General features: G+C 33.3%; 1 long non-coding RNA gene across 1 annotated transcript in view; it reads left to right on the forward strand.

The window, feature by feature from the left end:
- LOC115287596 overlaps positions 1–21,973 on the forward strand; it is a 55,211-nt gene that overhangs the window by 13,503 nt on the left and 19,735 nt on the right. The window lies entirely within an intron of this gene.

The raw sequence follows: 21,973 nt of genomic DNA on the forward strand, positions 1-21,973 counted from the left end.
AAACCATGCCCCTTCATGCTAGATAGCCACTTATCTACTAGAGCTGGATAGACGCTGTAAACCAGACACCCTCGTCCTCCAGACCAGCATGTGTCTTTGCCTGGATTAACTCTAGGTCAATTCTTATTAGGTTAATTCTCCCTTTTCTTCTTCTTATCTTTTTCCTCCTCTAGGCTCATTACTCTGCTTATTGGCTTGCAATAAACAGACATATTTACATGTTCTACAGACATACATGTTCTACACCTCCTTCTTTATTTTTCTTTCTCTCTCTCTAGAATGATCAAGCCATTTAGACTCTCTGAGTAACTTTCTTCATTTCTTTTTCCTCACCTCCTTCATTATTCACCTTTCTCTCTCTCTCTAGATTAAGCATTTTAGTCTCTTTGCCTGGTCAATGTTCATCTTCTCTTTCTCCCTGCACCTGTTATTTCTCTCTTTGTATATGCTCTTCCATCAGCACTGATCCACCCTGTTCTTTACTTGTAGCTAGTTTTGCTGGTTTTATGCTTTTAGATTGTTTTTTTGTTTTTATTTTTTTGCTTGTCTTGTTTGTGCATTTAAGTGTTTTTCTTTCCTGTTTGTCTATTTTCCTTTCCAGGACTACTTCAAGGAACAAAACAAAGCACATCAGGTGGAGGATCCAAAACATCACTATGAGTAGCGAAATAAAATAACTAAAGTTACAACAGAGAGTTAGTAAAACTCTCCAAAAACACACTTCCTGAATGGCCAGGCCCTGGACAGTGTATGACTCCCCTTTAATATAGCAGTACTTGCTGATGCAGAACACATAACAAGCTTTTAAAACTTACAAAAGACAGAAAATAGCCAAAATGACAAAACGGAAGAATTCTCCTCAAATGAAATTCCAGGAAGAAGTGACAGCTAAAGAAGTGATCAAAACATATATAAGCAACATAACTGACCAAGAATTTAGTTTAGTCATCAAATTACTGGGATTGAAAAAAGCATAGAAGACAGCAGAGACTCCATAGCTGCAGAGATTAAGAATCTTAAAAATAGTCATGATGAATTTAAAACATGCTATAAATTAGGTGCAAAATAAAATGGATGCAGTCACAGTGCAGATTGAAGAGGCAGAGAGGAGAACAGTTGGATTAGAAGATAAAATTATGGAAAAAGAAGTAGCCGAGAAAAAGAGGAGCATGAAAGGCGAATTTGAGAACTGAGTGATGCCATCAAACAGAACAGTATCCGTATCATAGGAATTCCATAAGAAGGAGAGAGAGAGAAAGAGGAAGAAGGTTTACTTAACAAATCATAGCTGAGAACTTCCCCAACCTGGGGAAGGAAACAGACATTGAAATCCAAGAGGCACAGAGAACTCCCCCTAGATGTAACTTGAATCGATCTTCTGTAAGACATATCATAGTGAAACTGACAAAATACAAGGATAAAGAGAGAATTCTGAAAGCAGCTAGAGATAAACGGGTTTTAACATACAAACTTAGACAAATAAGGGTAATAGGAGTCCTATCTACTGAAACTTGGCAGGTCAGAAAGGAATGGCAAGAAATCTTCAATGTGATGAACAGGAAAAATATGCAGCCAAGAATCCTTTATCCAGCAAGCCTGCAATTCAGAATGAGAGAGATAAAGGTTTTCAAACAAACAAAAACTGGAGGAAATCATCACCATAAAACCAGTTCTATAAGAAATCCTATGGGAGACTCTATAAGGGAAATGTTGTAAGGAACACAAAGTACCAGAGACAACACTACAAGCATGAAACCTACAGATAATATAATGACTCTAAACCCATATTTTTCAATAATACTGAATGTAAATGGACTAAACGCTCCAATCAAAAGACATAGGGTATCTGAATGGATTAAAAAAAAATTCATCTATTTGCTGTCTACAAGAGACTCGTTTCAGACCTGAGAACACCTTCAGATTGAAAGTGAGGAGATGGGGAACTATCTACATGCTACTGGAAGTCAAAAGAAAGCTGGAATAGCCATACTTATATCAGACAAACTAGACTTTAAAGGTTGTAACAAGAGATGAAGAAGGGCATTATATAATACAGTGTCTATACATCAGGAAAACCTAAAAATTATAAATGTCTATACACTGAATTTGGTAGCACCCATATATATAAACAATCACAAATATAAGCAATCTTATTGATAAGACTGTGCTAATTGCAGGGGACATTAATACTCCACTTATAGCAATGGATAGATCAATTAACAGACAACCACTGAAGAAACAGTGGACCTGAAACACACATTGGACCAAATGGACTTGACAGATATATTTAGAACACTACATCCCAAAGCAATGGAATACCCTTTCTTCTCAAATGCACATGGTACAGTCTCCAAGATAGATTACATACTGAGTCATAAAGCAGCCCTCAATAAATATAAAAGAATTAAGATCATATCATGCACACTTTCAGATTACAATGCTATGAAACTGGAAGTCAACCACAGGAAAAAGTCTGGAAAACCTCCTAAAGCATAGAGGTTAAAGAACATCCTACTAAAGAAAAAATGAGTCAACCCAGCAATTAGAGAAGAAATTAAAAAATATTTGGAAACCAATGAAAATGAAAAATCAACTATCCAAACCCTTTGGGATTTTCCAAAGGCAGTCCTAAGAGGAAAATACATTGCAACCATACCTAGCTCAATAAACAAGAAAAATCACAAATACAAAATCTAACAGAACACCTAAAGGAACTAGAATCAGAATAGCAGAGACCCCAAACTCACTCAGCAGAAGAGGAGAAATAATAAAGATTAGAAATATAGAATCCAAAAAAAAAAAAAAACCCAAACAATATAACAGAACAAGGGAATCAAGAGTTGGTTTTTTTGAAAAAATGAACAAAATCGATAAACTTCTAGCCAGGCTTCTCAGAAAGAAAAGAGAGAGATGACCCCAACAGATAAAATCACAAATGAAAAAGAATTTATTATAACCAATCTCTCAGAAATACAAGCAATTATCAGGGAATACTGTGAAAAATTATATGCCAACAAACTGGACAACCTAGAAGGACAAATTCCTAAAAACCCAGACACTACCAAAACTCCAACGGGAAGAAATAGAAAATTTGAACAGACACTTAACCAGGAAAAAAATTGAATTGGTAATCAAAAATCTCCAAACAAATAAGAGTCATGGACCAGATGGCTTCTCTGGGGAATTCTACCAGACATTTAAAACAGACTTAATACCTATCCTTCTCAAGCTGTTCCAAAAAACAGAAATGGAAGGAAAACTTCCAGACTCATTCTGTTAAGCCAGCATCATTTTGATTCCCAATCCAGCCAGAGACCCAGAAATAAAGAGAGAACTACAGGTTAATATCTTGATGAAGATACTAGAAAATTGAATTCAACAGCATATAAAAAGAATTATTCACCATGATCAAGAGGGCTTTATTCCTGGGTTACAGGGCTGGTGCAACATTTGGACATCAATCAATGTGAAAATCACTAACAAAAGAAAAGCTAAGAACCATATTATCCTGTTAATCGATGCAGAAAAAGCATTTGACAAAATGCAGCATCCTTTCTTAAAAAAGTTGAGAAAGTTGAGATTGAAGGAACATAGTTAAACAACATAAAAGCCATTTATGAAAAGCCCACAGCTAATATCATCCTCAATGGGGGAAAACTGAGAGCTTTCCCCCTGAGATAAGGAACATGACAGGTATGTCCTCTCTCACGACTGTTATCTAACACAGTGCTGGAAGTCCTAGCATCAGCAATCAGGCAACAAAATAAAATAAAAGACATCACAATTGGCAAAGATCAAATCAAACTTTCACTTTTCACAGATGACACAATACTCTACATGGAAAACACAACAGACTCCACCAAAAGTCTGGTAGAACTGATACATGAATTCATCAGTTACAGTGTACAAAGTTAATGTACAGAAATCGGTTGCATTTTTATACACCAATAAAGAAGCAACAGAAAGAAATAATGTAAAATATCTGATGAAAACTATAGAAAACTTATGAAAGAAATTGAAGAAGACACAAAGAAATGGAAAAAGGTTCCATGCTCATGGGTCAGAAGAATATTGTGAAAATGTCATTATTACCCAAAGCAATCTACACATTCAATGAAATTCCAATCAAAATTGCACCAGTACTCTTCTCAAACCTAGAACATACAATCCTAAAATTTGGATGGAACCACAAAATACCCTGAATAGCCAAAATAAGAAGAAAACCCAAATGGGCGGCACCATAATCCCAGATTTTAGCCTCTAGTACAAAGCTGTGATCATCAAGACAGTATGTTTTGGCACAAAAGCAGACACATAGACCAATGTTAATAGAATAGAGAACTCAGAATTGGGCCCACAAATGTGTGGCCAATTAATTTTTGACAAAGCAGGAAAGAGTATCCAATGGGAAAAAGAAGCCTCTTTAACAGATGGTGCTGGGAGAAAAGGACAGCAGCATGCAAAAGAATAAAACTAGACCACTTTTTTACATCATACACAAAAACAAACTCAAATTGATGAAGGACCTGAATGTGAGACAGGAAACCATTAAAACCCTAGAGGAGAAAGCAGGAAACAACCTCCTCAACCTCAGCTGCAGCAATTTCTTACTCGACACATCTCCAAGGCAAGGGAATCAAGAGCAAAAATGAAGTATTGGGACCTCATCAAGATAAAAAGCTTCTGCCCTGCAAAGGAAACAATCAACAAAACTAATAGGCAACCAATCGACTGGAAAGGATTGTTGCAAATGTCATATGGGATAAAGGGCTAGTATCCAAAATCTGTAAGGAACACACCAATTTCCACACCTGGAAAACAAATAATCCAGTGAAGAAATGAGCAAAAGACATGAATAGACCTTTTTCCAAAGAAGACATCCAGATAGCCAACACACACTTGTAACATTGCTCAGCATCACTCATCATTAAGGAAATAAAAATCAAAACCACACTGAGATACCACCTCATGCCAGTCATAGTGGCAAAAATGGCCAAATCAGTAGACCATAGATGCTGGCCAGGATGTGAAGAAATGGGTGCCTTCTTACATTGTTGGTGGGAATGCAAACTTGTGCAGGCACTCTTGAGAACAGTGTGGAGATTCCTTAAAAATTAGCAATAGAACTTCCCTATGAACCAGCAATAGCACTGCTAGGAATTTACCCAAGGGATGCAGGAGTGCTGATGCATAGGGGCACATGTACCCTGATGTTTATAGCAGCAGTTTCAACAATATCTAAATGATGGAAAGAGCCTAAATGTCCATCAACTGATGAATGGATCAAGAAGATGTGGTTTATACAAACAATGAAATACTACATGGCAATGAGAAAGAATGAATTCTGGCCATTTGTAGCAACATGGATGAAACTAGGTATAATGCCACATGAAATAAGTCAGGCAGAGAAAGATACCGTATGTTTTCACTCATCTATGGATCAGGAGAAATTTAATAGAAGAACATGAGGTAGAGGAAGGGGAAAAATTACAGAGAGGGAAGGAGACAAACCACAAGAGACTCTTAAAGACTGAGAACAAACTGAGGGTTGATGGGGTTGGGTGAGAGGGGGAAGTAGGTGATGTGCATTAAGGAGGTCACTTGTTGGGATGAGTACTGGGTGTGCTTGGAAACCAATTTGACAATAAATTATACCAAAAGAAAAGAACACCTGAAACTAGTGTCACACTGTATGTTAATTATATCAGAATAAAAAGTTAAAAACACTAAAAAAAGGGAATGAAAAATACAGCATACAAAATAGAGTCAAGAATATTGTGGTGAGTGTTCTGTAATGTATATAACTTTTGAATCACTATGTTGTACTCCAGAAAGTAATCTAATGTTACATGTGCACTATACTCCAATTAAAAATTAGAAAAACTATGCTTAGTAAAATAATCTAGTCACACAAAAACATATACTGTATGATCATAGGAGATAGTTGAGATTTCTGGCTGAGGGGTAATGGACAATGAGCAGTTATTGTTTAATGGATATTGAATTTCAGTTTTCAGAGATGGTGGTGATGGAAACAATTTCATTTACAATGGAACATTATCCAAAAGAATTACATACCTAGGAATCAATATCACCAAGGAGATAAAATGTATGTTCACTAAAAAGTACAAAACATTAAAAAAGAAGACTCTAATGAAAAGATTCCCATTGTAACAGATTGGAAAACTTATTACTAACATTTTAATACTTCCCAATTACAAATTAAATGGAATCACTATTAAAAGTCCAGTGTTTTTTTTAAGCATTAGAAAGTTGAACCTCAAATTCATGAATTAATAGGAGTTCCAAGAAGTCAAAATAATATTGAAAAAGAACAAGTTGAAAGATTCACACCTTCTGATTTAAAAAACTCAATATAAATCTGTATTAATCCAAACAATGTGGTACTAGCATTCAGAGATAGACAAATAAATAACACAAAATTAAGAATACAGAAATAATGCCAAATGCTTATGGCCAATTGATTTTTACAATTGTCCAATAACATTTAATGGGGGAAAGAATGTTATATTCTATAAATAGTAAAAGGAGGCAGATTAGATTGACAAAAGGTTAAGTGGCATACACGTAGAGTCAGTCCATAGCAAAGTCGCATTGGAGTTGCACTTAGGACCAGAATGAAAAACCAGGTGCAGGCAGACTGTGTAGTATCAAGAGATTGGAGTGACCTTGGTGCCTTCAGACAATGTGATGATGTGTTTGGATAATGTCATGGGCTGGCAGGGAACGGAAACCCACTGCTTAAGGATAAATAGGAGCTGCATGTGGTCTGTTTGATAAGGAGGGTTGTTTGGATAGGCAAACTTACCAGAGTGAAGAGTAGATCTTGCAATTAGGCCACTTGAAGCCTTGTCTATCAGATATCAAATCAGCATATAATATTATACCATAATATTGGGTCTTTTGTCACACATATGCAAAAAATGATGCCCGATCTCTAATTCACTACATACAAATATTAAGTCAAAATGGAACAATGCTCTAAATATAGGAGCTAATATTCTAAAAGAAGAAAGCATGAATAAATCTTCATGACATCAGATTTGGCAATAGATTCTTAGGAAGTATCTGCCTTCACACAGTCACTGCAGCATTATTCAACAATAGCCAAGATAGGAAAGTGGCCTAAATTTCCATTAATAAATGACTAAATAGAATATCTTATATGCATACAAAACAATGTTAGCCTTAAAAAAAAAAAAAAAAAAAGGAGATTCTACCATACATACCAACATAGATGAACTGGGGATGGGGTGCTACAAAAGGGAGCCAGTTACACAAGGACAAATACTGCATGATCCACCTGTATGAAATATATAGACTAGTCAAACTGAGGGAAGCACAGTGCTGGGAGGTAGTTTGGAAGCTAGAGGAGAAGGTGGGAATGGGAAGGATTGTTGTCGTTTTGTTTTAAACTTTTTAATGTTTCTTCAGTTCTGAGGGAGAGACAGAGTGCGAGTCGGCAAGGGGCAGAGAGAGAGGGACACACAGCCTCGCAAACAGGCTCTAGGCTCTGAGCTGTTAGCACAGAGCCCAGCATGGGGCTGGAACTCTTGAACCCTGAAATCATGACCTGAGCTGAAGTCAGCAGCTTAACCAACTGAGCCACCCAGACGCCCAAATGGGGAGTTGTTTTTAAACAGGTATAATAGTTTAATTATTCAAGAGGAATAGTTTCTAGAGATCTGCTGTAAAATGTAATCCCCATATTTAAGAATACTGCATTGTATTTGAAGGGATTGGTCTTAAGTATTCTTACTATAATACTAATTTTTTAAAAAGATAAATTAGATTTATTAGATTTCTTAAAAACTAAATATATTTTGTGCATCGAACATTATGTAACAAGTAAAAGACAACTTATGGAATGCAAAAATGTTTGTGAATCATATCCAATGAGGGTTAATGTTTACAGTGTATGAACTCTTACAACTCCACATCGAAATGACAATATGATTAAAAAAATAAATACGCACAAAGGATGTGAACAGACATTTCTCTCAGGATGATTTACAAATGATTTTGAAAAGATGTTTAACATCGGGGTGCCTAGGTGACTCAGTCAGTTAAGCTTCTGACTCTTGATTTCAACTCAGGTCATGATCTCATGGTTCTAAGTTTGAGCCCTTCCATGGGCCTCTGCACTGATAGTGCATGGCCTATTTGGGATTCTCTTTCTCACTCTTTCTCTGCCCCTCCCCCTCCCTCCCTCCCTCTCTCTCTCTCTCTCTCTCTCTCTCTCTCTCTCTCTCTTTCTCTCTCTCTCTCTCTCTCTCTCTCTCCCTCCCTCCCTCTCAAAATAAACCTTTTTAAAGAGATGTTCAACATCATTAATCATTAAGGAAATACATTTCAAATCCCATTGAGATACCAGTAGAAAGATTATACTAAAAAGGATAGAAAATAACAAGTGTGGTATGGAAGTGGGGAACAAGAACTCTTATACATTGCTAGTGTGAAAATAAAATGACATAATCACTGCAGAGAACAGTTCAAAAATTCTTTCAGGTGTTAGAAACAGAATTATAATCTGGAAATTCTGGTCCTTGGTATGTATACAAGAGAAATGAAAAGGGATATGCACATAGGAACTTGTACATGAATGTTTACAGCAGCTTCAGAATAGCCAAATGGTTGAAAAAAAAACCAAATGTCCACCAGTAAATGTAAAAATGTAGAAGGAAATTTTAGTACATACATACATACAATGAAATACTAATCATTATATAGAATTATAAACTAAAAATATTACCATTTGGATGGACCTTGAAAACATCATACTAAGTGAAATAAGCTGGACACAATGTTATATGTTGTTTGATTCCTTTTAAACAAAATATCCATAATAGGCAAATCCATAGGGTCAGAAAGCAGATTAGTGGTTGTCAGGGCATGAGGGCAAGGCGCTACAGGGAAAAGTGTTGAAACCAGAGATGGTGGTTGGATAACATTGTAAATGCACTAATGGCACTGAATTATACACTTTAAAATGGTTACTTGTGTGTTATGTGAATTTCACCTCCATTAAACATACACATGCATTCACTAACACACGCACGAAATATGAATTAGACTCAATTCTTTGGTCTTAAGTTTTATACATTTTTAACCTCTGGACAATAGTATTGTTGAAAAATATACTTGCTTCTCTAAAATTATGAATTAGAAACATAAGTTTCATCCAGTTCTTATCTGGAGATTTATAAAAAGTGAAATATACTAACTTAATAGCAATGTGCCTATATTATGTCTATATGTCCTGAAATTAATTTTGCTGATAGAAATTGAAAAATATGTGTAATGAGAAATAGCTTCATTTTAAATTCCGAAGGTTGGTTAGTTATATATTTTCTACTTTTCCCAGTCAACTTCTGAAACCATGCATACCTTCCTTGGGTACAGAGAGCCACACAATTTACTTGCATATTCTAATTTTTCTATTGTCAATCATTTAACACAGCCTTAAACTCAACTTGTTTTGTTCTCTAACTTACACTTATTTAAGGGTTAATGTAAGAGATCAATTTAATGTTATTTCCTGAAATACTATCTTTGTTTGCATTCTGAGGCTTTTTCTTAGGAATGTATGACACTTCAGGGATTTACTTGATCTATGCAAAACGAGCATGAAGCGATTGCCCTGTCTTGTTAGCCTATAGGGAGCTAAAGTATGAAAACCAGGTGCATCCTCTGGTTTTTGAGTATTACATCCCTTTATTTGGAACAATATGACAAACTTGAAATGTATGAAACATTTTATGACAGATACTGACAGAAATCAGGATGTTTTTTGAAGAGAAGGAAAGTAGTGTGAAGAGAGAATTTACAAAAATAGCCAAAAGGCATCAGGGGAGAGAATGCTTACCATTATCTTAATTCTTTTTCCCCACACTAAATACCTTTCCTTCCAGTTCTTGTTCTTTTTCTTTCTTTTTTTTTTTTTTTTTTTAGGAGAGTCTAGTTTTTGTGACACTACACATGTCAGGGCAAGGCCACATATAATGGGATGCTTGAAGAAGTACCAATGGACTGGGGAATATAGATTTTAATATCAACAGGTTCAAGTTGCTGACAGATTGGACATACTTACTAAGACATCTGATCCCACAGGAAAAGTGCACTTCAGAAACTGATAGCTGATCTGACTGTTACAGTGCACTGGGAAAAAGAAAGGAAAAGAATGTGTTAAGGCTGAATGAACTTCTATTTTTCTGATTAAATTTTGTGATTCAGCTCAATTTTAATTATTAAGAATGCACAATAAACTTAGATAAAAACTAAAGCAAAATTTTTTCATGGAAATGGGATATTTTATTGTGAAGCTACTGACAGAAATAAGAATATATGAGTTTATTAGTTGAGATTTTGTTCTATGATAAAAATTCAATGTAGATTCTTCAGAATATATATGTTACAGATAAATTATAGTTTTCCATCATTATGTTGAATACACTCAGTGTCATCATTACAAGGAAAAGATAGTGACAATTATCTTTGTCACATTAAATACATTAGTAATTGTTCTCTTTGGTATAGTGAAACTTAAAACAGACATCATGTATCTTAATAGTTCTTTCCAGTAAATTCCTGAGGATGTTTCTATTAGACTCCCTCAAAGATGAAGAAAGAAAAGATGAGAGTGGTCACTGAGAATTAGTGCTAAATTGAGGTTTCTAGTGAGGGAATTAATTTACAGGAGGAAGGAAGTTACTTCTGGAACATGTGACAGGATATTTAGAAATTTTCTTTGAGTCTTTATGTTCAAGAGTAAATGTTTTTCTTCTTTCTTCAGAACTTGCAAAAAAGCCAAAAATAAAAGCACATAATAACAACACGATAGATTTTTATAAATTCAATTGACAAGGTATTAAACATCTATATTCAAATGTTATTCAGTTGACTCTATCCCTTTTATAACTAGATATATATGTGTGTGTGCTTATATACATAGGTATTTGCACACATATATAAAAGTTTTACTATGTAGTAAATTTTATTTAGAATAAAAAGTCCTATTAAGGTAAAATATAAAAACTAATTGTATCAAGATTTTTTTATCGAAATATTTTGTTAAGATACTATTTAAAATTTAATATATTTTTTCAGTGGCTATAAGTTAAAAAGATAACCTTGAACACTGTTAGTATGTGGTAGAGCACACAGAAAACTATGTTCATTAATTGATGATTTTTAATGACTCTTTTTACAGCAAAAGAGCTATAATTTTAGACAAAGTTTAGACAATTTGTGCTACTGATTATATCCCCCTCAAGATTACTTCCATTCCTTATCATTTGCCTCCTTAAAGAATGCATCCTTCAATAATAACTGATCATCTGATTTTCCAGATATTTTCATTCATCTAGTGATCGTACCATTAGTTCATTAAGAATGTAGAAAACATCTTCTTAGTCATATGTATATACATGATATATAAATCATAATGTATATGTGTGTGTATATATACATATATATATATATATACACTTAAAAATTTTTAATGTTTATTTATTTTAAGAGAGAGTATGCAAGTAGCGAAGGGGCAGAGAGAGAAGGAGACACAGAATGCAAGCAGGCTCCAGGCTCTAAGCTGTCAGCACAGAGTCTGAGCAGGGCTCGAACTCAGGAACCCTGAGGTCATGACCTGAGCTGAAGTCGGAAGCTTAACTGACTGAGCCAGCCAGGTGTCCCCTATGTTTTTTTATGTTGGTGATTCCTAAAAGGTATACATTAATCTTTTTTTATATAGATTACAAATTTTTAAAAATAACGTTTTAAAATGTTTTAAAAAATTCATATGGGGCACCTGGAAGTCGGTTAAGCCTCCGACTCCGGCTCAGGTCAGAGCTCACATTCGCGGGTTCGAGCCCCACATCAGGCTCTGTGCTGACAGCTCAGAGCCTGGAGCCTGCTTCCGGTTCTGTGTCTCCTTCTCTCTCTGCCCCTCTCCCTCTCATGCTCTGTCTCTCCCTGTATCAAAAATAATTTTAAAAAAATTAAAAAATTTAAAAATCATATAATAAAAATAAGCAAAATAAAACTGGTATCATGTTTAAAATATCTAATAATTTAAAAGAACATCTTGTTATCTGAAATTGCTCATAGATAACTCCTGAGATGTTGGCTCCAGCATTTTATAATGAAGGCCCTGTTTTATTTAGATATTAGACAAATATTTTACACAAACAGCAATCAATAGATACTGACAGTGTCTGCAACAGACATATTCACGTACTATTAGCCTAATTTCTTAATGGTAGATTCTTTTCTAAAGACTAATGAGACTTAAGAACTATAGGAATATACAATGCTCAAAAGAATGCCACAAATGTTATGTGGAGTTGATATATTTGCTTTTATTTTGGGTAACAAATTATTTATTAAAACACTAACATGTTGTGAGAAAAAGAATCCAAGGAAAATGAAATTATTTGACCTGGGAAACTCATTGAGGATTGCTCGATGGTTGATGTGTTTCCTTGGCAACCTCAGACAGAAGCCTTAAAGTTTACTTATTTGGAAAAAGCATTAATAGCATTGCAGTTTTATTCTGTAATTTAATGAGCGAAAGCATTAATCAAGATAGATATTTCAAAAAAAGTTTTGAGTTAATTAAAACAAAAATGAAAAACATGTAGCCTTATATTTCATACCAACAAAACATGATATGAAAATTGAAAAATGTGTTTTGGTTTAGACACTTACTGCATGGTGCACTGAACCTAACTTTTGTTCTATCGCAAAGGCTCATTGAACATTTTCCTAAAATAAAGACTAATATTAAAATATTTTTATTTATGTATCTCTTGGCTATAGATACAAATTATATCTATAGGAAAAATTTCACTCATTTTTAATAAAATTATATCTATTAAATCTTCTGATCGTATATTTTCAAAATAATGGTCAAAGAAGCATATATATGACATTTTTTAATATACCAATGCAGTCTAAATATCAAGATCAATGGATGTATAAGACATATAAAGAAAAATGAACCATAAAATTCTGTGGAGCTGGTTGAGGATACGTTTTCTACATATGCTACTTAGCGCTTACCAGCTTCCCGAGGCTAATGCGAACTCTGGGAAGCAATTCACATTGAGGTAGTTGAGAATAAAACACGAAGGCAATGAATCCTGCCTAGAAAAAACACCCCACTTTTAAAAATGCTTAGCAGGATACACAGTTTAAAGCTGGAGCAATTTCAAAATAAACCATTGGTCCCATAAACGAAGGTTTCCAGGTACTTATAAAAAGCTTCAAAGGTGTTTTTTTTTTTTTAATTACACATGGATCTGGTCATTCTTTACAAAATGATAATAAGGATATAACTTTCCATCCATTTATGACATAATAGTGTTACTTTAATCTGAAGATGTTATGTTTCAAAATGTAATAATGACTAAAATGTGAGCTCAAATTACATTTCAGTGGTAGTACTGTGCTTCATTTAAAATAGTAATTCAGGAATATTTCATAAAACTTAATTAACGTTTTGTGTAATATTACCTGTTATGGAAACAAACATAATAATAAAAATGACAATATTAAGCCTCACATTTTCTCTAAGAGAGAAAAATTATCACATAATGTGAAAGGAACTTATGGATTCTCCAACTCAGTGTAAAAATGCCCAAATCCAATAACTGAGGCAGTATATTCTAAAATGCATGGACTGAACTTCCTAGAGTGAATAAAACATCAATATGGCTCAGTTATTATGAGTAAATATTAGCAATAAAACAATTATTTTTAATAATTTCACCCCCAAAATAGTAATACTTCCCTTTTCACCCATAAATTATCTGAACAGTTCAATGTTTTTAATAATGTCTGTGAAAATAGAGCCAAGCAATGTATCTGCAATCTAAAAGATATCTCACTGGATTAAGGAAGTATTTTTAAGCTACATGCTACATAGCAAAAGGCATATTCTATTAGTAAAGGTGAGGAAAAATGCAAAGGCCAAAAAATAAAAAATAAAAACAACCCACTTCCTGAATCATTACTGGGGAGATGGGGAAAAGAAGGGTAAGCAGAATGGACTAGACATAGTCCATCTCCAGTGTAATTTGTTTTATATATTGGAACAGTTGAGGGAAAATTTGATGGCTGAAAAAGCAAATACTCCATTAAAAGATATCAAATGTTCCATATAAATCACAAAGGAAGGGGATAGATCATCAGTTACTAACATCATTTGGCAAGAAACTCAGTTTTTGGAATATGCCATGATTTTGGACTATTCTGAAATATAAGTCAGGCAGTTATAACAAAGATACTTAGAAACTTAGTTAACATTTTTAAAAAACCTAGCAAATACATAGGTAGGTGAATTCACACGGAAATGAAAATTCCATATCTTCCTATAATGATTTTTTGCATGCCTACCCTATCCAGGTGGCCAACAGAACGAAATTGAAATCTCAGTTGCATATTTGAATGCAATCATTTTACACAAGAAAGAAAATGTTGACATTGGTTGTTTCTTTTTTTCTAAACAAGGATGCCATTTTCTGCCTGTCATCATCTTCTTTGCATTTATTGCTATCTGAAATATTTTTTCTTTAGTTATTCATTTTTGGTCTCTATCCCCTTAAACTAAAAATATAGATTTTTTTGTTGTTTATTTCTGTATCATCACCTAGAAGAGAGTCTAGCATATAGATAAGGAATTAGTACATTTTGTTGAATGAGTGAATCATTATTATGACCCATTTGATTTGTAACTTAAAATCTATACACTTTAGGTTTATAATCTGCAAAAGTGAGAATGGTGAAGAAGAAAATTGTATTAAGTGTTCAGATTTCACAATTTACCAAATTATAAATAAATCAGCAGTGTTTAATACACAAATATTTGGAGAAAATGAGAAAAACTAAGTGAGAGAAATGAAATTTAAATACCAAGTGCATAATATTTCAATATGTAAGAAGATTGGAGATAAATGTATTTATTATTCTTAATAAGAAATGTTATTTTCATGATAATAATCTGCCTATGAATGTTATATTTGGTTATGGACAAATTACAAGCAGGCTGAGGTGGTTCTCAATAGTCAACAGCTACATCCTTTTTACTATCTGTAAACATGATAACACTAATATAAATTAATTAAAAAACCAAATGAGATTTTAATCAAGATCTTAATCCCACTGGTGCTCAGATTTAAGAAATTTTATCAAAAACATTTCAAGCTAATATGTTAGCCCTGCTAAATGTTTTTAAGTTTTTGCCAGACAAAATTACAAGTTAGGATAAAAGAAAACCATTTTTTATTGCTGGAACACAGGTCATTTTGGATTTAGGATTTTCAGCACAATCACTATTGGAAGTACTTTTTGTAAATAACTATATTGTACTGTTTGTTGATGTTTGACTAGAATGAGATCATTTAATTCTTTTCTCATGAAATAGGAATTTATTTCATGTGGTTCTACCCAATATCATATTTTCTTTAAGCAAAAAGAGCCTTACTTTTGGACATTAAATAAAATGCATTAAAATACGTTCAATCTTCAACAAAATATTAGCACTGAATTCAAGAGTATGTTAAAAAGATCATCTAGCATTTTGTATTATAGCCATACATCTGTAAATCAACAAATATGATACACTACATTAACAGAATGAAGGATAAGAATCACATCATCATCTCAATCGATGCAAAAGAGGCATTTGACAAAATTCAAACCTTTGACGATAAAAAAAATCTCAAAAAACTGGAGAGGAAAATGTAACTTGACAAAATAAAGGCCATATATGAGAAGTTCACGGCTAGCATCATACTCAAAGGTGAAAAGTTGAAAGAATTTTCTCCAAAGTCAGGAATAAAGCAAGGATGTCGACTCTCTTATTTTTAGTCAACATAGTACTAAAAGTTCTAGCTAAAGCATTTAAATAGTCAGGATAAAGGAATAAAAGATGTCCAAATCAGAAATGAAAAAATAAAACTATATCTATTTGCAGATCACATAATCTGATATGTGAAAAATCCTGAACTCTCCTTAAAAAAAACTGTTAGAACTAATAAATGAATTTAATAAAGTTGCAAAATACAAAAAAATGATTATATTTCATACACTAACAATGAAAATAAATTAAGAAAGCAATTCTGTTTACAATAGCATCTAAAAGAATAAAATATTTCGGAATAATTTAACCAAGGAAGTAAAAGATCTGTACACTGAAAACTATAACATTGGTCGAGGAAACTAAAGAAGATACAAATGAAAAAATAAAATCCCATCTTATTGGAGTGGAGTAATTAACATCTACACAATGTCCTTTCTATCCAAAGTAATCTCCAGATTCATTCCAATCCCTATCAAAATTTCAATGGCATTTTTCACAGATATAGAAAAATCTTTGTAAGATTCCACAAAAGACACAAAACACCTCCTCAACAGCAATCATGAGAAATGAGAACAAAGCTAGAGGTATCACATGTCCTGGTTGCAACCTATATCACAAAGCTATGGTGAATTTCTAGAAATATAACTAAAAGAGGCAAGATCAGTCTGCCAAAAAGCTATCTGTACTGTTACATTTATTGCAGCATTATGTACAGTAGCTATGACATGAAAGCAACCCAAGCATTCATGAACAGATGAATGAATATAGACAATGTTGTTTTATATGCACACATATACAATGGATTATTAATCAGCCATAAGAAAGAGAGAAATGTTGCCATTTGTAACAACATGGCTGAAATTGGGAAACATTATACTAAATGGAATGAAACAGAGAAAGGTAGTATATGGTATTACTTTTATGTAAAATCTGGAGGAAAAAAAGCCTATTTCATAGAAATAGAGAATAGGATAATGGTGCCAAGGCTGCTGCTCTTACTTCTTTGTCAATGAGAAGCAAATGTGATCAATTTATATGATAGTCCTATAAAAAGAAAAGGATATTTCCCAAATCCCACTGGGGTTATTGTGCACTGTAGACCTTATAGATATGACTTTGGTCATCCATTTTGGCCAGTCATCAATTCTAAGGTCTTGGATAGCTTACTAATTTATCTGCACATCAATTCTAAAATTATAAGAATAGTAAATAATCCTGGATATAATTAAGAAATATAAAATAGGTAAAGTAATATGATATTATAAAATACCTATAATGTTTAGTATATGTGCAACAAAATAGAGGGGGGTGCTGACTTTATATTAACTGTTTTATTTCAGGGACTCTAAAATGACACTGATTATAAATGTATGATTTTTTTACCTGCTAAGAGAAAAGCTGTAAACTAAACCATAAAAAAGGGTTCTTACAATAGAAATGTGTTTTATTCTATACAGATTTAAAGACCTCTTTTGCACATAATGAAACCTATATACCAATTCATATGCCAATTTCAAGAATAGAATCAAAGGGAAATTTAGTGAAATTAACCTGTTAAAGATACTCTTAGAGTCCTGTTTGTGTTTTCTAGTCAACAAGAGTGGTAGGAAGACTGTATGTTTCTAAGGAATATTCCTCTCTTTTCTCCCACCCCCTGACAGATTTGTGTGTGTGGTGTTTTTTTGTTTGTTTGTTTTTTTGTTTTTTTGTTTTTTGTAATTTGATTATATGTTTAAAACGGATTTCTAGAAAATGGCCAAGAAGAATATCTCTTCCTTAAAATTGCCTTAAGTTGTGAATATTTTGGAACCATCCAGTTGTTGCAATGGTTTGGTTATGGCATTGGCCATTTCAATCACATTTATGCATGTCCAAATGATGAAATCTATGTCATGCCTAACCTTGGCTGATAACACTTTAAAAATAACGTTGGCTTTAGGTACAACTGTAGTGCAAAGATGTTAGAATGTTGGAAGGAGAAAGTATGTCCAGAAGCCATGAAATTCCATATCTGTAACCAGACTTCTGGATGTTGCAAACTATACTATTTAATCTAAAATTTAAAATTTAATCTAAAATTTAAAAAAAATTTACAGATTAAAACAGAGAGAGGAGAGAGGACAAAGAGAGAGAGAGATTGAATGGGAAGCCAAGGTTATTTGTATAACTCTTACAGTTAATCAGGAAGTGAATCAGAATTTAATCTGAGATGTTTTGGTTTCCAAATCTGCTACTAATTGGATTATATTAGATAACTTAGAAAAGCGTAATTGAGGCCTTCTTAATACTGAAGATACAAAATTGTATTTATCTCTGATATAATGATAGCATTGAAAGAAAATAAACATTTTTTATTAAATGTTTGCAATATGTAAGACATTATTGGTGAAGAAAATAAGATGAATAAGACCTAATCTTGGAGTTGGCAGAATATGGACAGTGGAGAAAAGAGAGGCTAATAAGCAATTATAGATATGTAGAGTTTAAAATAGGAGGCATCAATCATTATACTTTGGGGTTTCTTAGATAGTAATATACCTAACCCCAGTGTGAAATGTTTAGAATGGGAGCAAAATGTGTTATCAGGAGGTTAAGATTGACAAGGATTAATTTTAGTCTGTTTTAAATGAACGCAAGAAAGTTATATAAATTCCTTAACCTCAATATTTTGACCTGTAATATTATCTATTCAGCATACTCTAGGCTTTTTTCCATAAGCTTGTAAATTGCATGCTCAGTATTGGATTAACATAAGATACAGTTAATAATCCCTAAAAGAAGATTGCCTAGGTTTACATGAAGTCCTCGACCTGAATTCAGTAAAGACGCTGACAAATAAAGGAGTAAAGAAGAGAATGTTTACCATTAAATGAAGAAGATATCCAATAAATAAATATGTAAATTATAAATTTAAAAATAAAAACGTAGAATAAAGACATTTTTAAAGGCAAACTTTTGTTTTTCTAAATATCTTTTTTTTTTGATCGCTAAGAAGATTTAAAAGTACAGACAACCCCATTAGTAAGGAGTAGCCTTAGTGCCCAACTGTGGTCTCTAAATATCATTTCCCGCTCAAATGAACAAGGTAACGGCTAGTTCCAGATCTGGGAGAATAAATATGAAAGATAAAGCAGGGAAGTATCAAAAACTTCCAGTATCATGCAAAAGGATATAGGAGACAATTTAAAGGTGTTTTCATTGTATTAAGATGTAAAAAACATACATTAAGAATAGTTACTGCCGTAGATCTAAATATCTTAAATACATCAAAAAATCCATGAATTTATTAAAACCTCTCTGGTTACCTTTGGATTTCTAAAGCACTAATTGATTATTCTGGAAATTAAAACCTAAAGGAAAAAAATTAGAATGGATTCTGCCTTTTCTTGATGAATTATATTTTAGAGAATTCAAATAAGGAAAAAATCAGAGCTAATGCATGTAAGGAATTATTGAATTAGATCATCACTTTTTCAAACCTCTCATGAAATAATGGATCTTAGGCAATGATCATCAATGGAAGCCAAAAATATTTACTAAATTCTGCCAGAGAACTTTATGAATCATGTGGATGCCACTGGAATCCCCTGATCAATGTTGACAAAAGGTGAAGCAATCTGACAATACGCTAACTAATATGATGAAGCAAGTAACATGCAGCACCATTTGTGATGTAATCATGGCTAAAAGAAAAGCATTCGAATAAAATACCAATCATTAAATGTCATTTTAAGGATATTGGGAGACTAGAGGAGCATGTTAAATGAGTTGAGGAATCAGTCAAACCGGCAAAGTGATTAAAAAACAACGACTGTAGGACAAATGAATATCTGCTTTGGATTTCCCAGAAGCAAGTCCTTGGACAAAGATTATAGTGCAGACACCAGGAATGGGGAGTGGCAAAGGGGAGGCAGGGAAGGAAAGACAACTATAAAGCCTGGGTTATGAATTAGTTAGCACTAAGAACATCATAGCCTAATCCGGCTACACTGGAAATGGCTAAGAAAAGGTGTACATAGTACCCTTCAGAGGCATTTCATCCAAAGGCCTATGGAGCTGAAGTGTTTCTACACCAACAGCCATTATTTCTTGATTTTATTTTGATCTCAGGGCATTAATTCTAGTTTTCCATCCAGGATTAGAATGAGTTTCTGAAATTTTAAAGGAAGTCTCAAAGTAAAGAAGTTAGATACTGGCTACCTTAAAAGGTGAAGCTCAGAGATGAGAGAACTAGTTTCCAAAGGGTCTGTGGGAGGTGATGCAGTGTATTCAAAAAGCACATGGAGTGGAGCTAGGAGAAGAGAGATTAAAAGTTTAGCGATTAAAAGAAACTTTATAGGTTAATGAAAACTATATACACTTTTAATCTATACATAGTCATATCATTATGTAGTGATGGTTTGATGGGTTTGTGTGTGTATACAATTTTATGAGACTGTGTATATATGTGTGTGTATATATATATGACAATATGAGTGTATATATATATATAAACACACACATATATGAAGTTTAAATATGTGAAGCTTATTCTATGTTAGTTATATCTAAATAAAGTGATTTTAAACAGCAACAAGAAAAACCTTAATATCACTTCACTAGGTTAAAAAATCTTGACTAAAACAAAGCAACATTAAAAAAAACACATTTGGGGGTACCTGGGTGGCTCAGTCATTTATGTGTGACTAATTGGCTCAGGTCTCATAGCTTCTGAGCTCCAGCTCTGCATCAGGCTCTGTGCTGATAGTGGAGCAACCTGTTTGGGATTTTTCTCTCCCTCCCTCTCTGTCCTTACCTGACTGGTTCATGCTCGCTCGCTCTCTCTCTCGCTCTCTCTCTCGCACTCGCAGTCGCTCTCGCGCGCGCGCTCTCTCTCTCTCTCTCTCTCTCTCTCTCTCTCTCTCTCTCTCTCTCAAAATAGAGAACAAAGGGAACACATTTGTATAATAACTTTTAAATGTGCAGACTATAGATGTGTGTTAGATGATAGTAAGGAGTTATATTTTGCTGAGTAAGACAATCATTATGTAGTTTTATTAAAGTAATATCTGTTATACATTGTATCTGGAAATTGTTTTAAAATACATTTGTGAAGAGAAAATTTTCCATAGGCATCAGAGAAAACAAGATGAGGCCATCATGATTTACTTTGCTATTCTCTCTACTTTAGCTATTATATTCCATAATAAATGTCTTAGAATAGTGTCTTATAACCAAAGGAAAGAAAAAAAACAGGACTCTTTGAAAATGATGCAAGTAGGTGACGAAAGTATGTATTTAATTATTATTACTTCCAACATAGCAACATCATTTGTTTTGATTTATATAGATGTCTACATGCACTGATATACACCATTATATCTCTATTGATAAATATATTGCAAAATTATTAAAGCTATTAGAGAAACAACTCTATATACCAAATATATTTAAATTTCTCAAATGGTATCTATAGTTAATACATTTCAACCAACTAAATATGTTTTTTGGGAAGATGGGGTAAATCTAATGAGGCATTCTAAATTACTTTTAGTAGAGCTACGGCACACCATACTCTTCTGCCCCATGAGTATATAATAATCATTAATTATTTTGGATACATTTGGTTTGCTCTTTTGTCTTTCTCTTCACTACACTTTCTTCACTGAGTAGCTAAGTGTAGAATCAGCCTTAATTCATTCTTCACAACACATTTCTCCAATATGTGTTTCATTCTAAAGGAAGATTTGATTGTTTTAAAAATGCATTTATATTTTGCTATACAAAATGAGTTTTTCAGCAGTTTATATAAATGTAAAATATGATGGTCTCTTACCACTACTTTTCTTCTGCATAGAATTTGTTTTAGTATGTACTTTCATTTTTAAACATCTTGCAGATTTATTCACATACTAATAAAAATAATTCTTGAATTATAGTAATTTGAAGGTCATATTCACTAAGGTCCAGTTTATGGTCTAATAGAACTTACAAGAAGGTGGAACTTCAATGGAGTGCCTGGATGGCTCAGTCAGTTGAGCATCTGACTCTTGGTTTGAGCTCAGGTCATGATCTCATGGTACTTGAGATTGAGCCCTGCATGGACTCTCTGTT

Source organism: Suricata suricatta, chromosome 3, assembly GCF_006229205.1.
Source record: "Suricata suricatta isolate VVHF042 chromosome 3, meerkat_22Aug2017_6uvM2_HiC, whole genome shotgun sequence".
In the NCBI taxonomy this organism is placed as follows: domain Eukaryota; kingdom Metazoa; phylum Chordata; class Mammalia; order Carnivora; family Herpestidae; genus Suricata; species Suricata suricatta.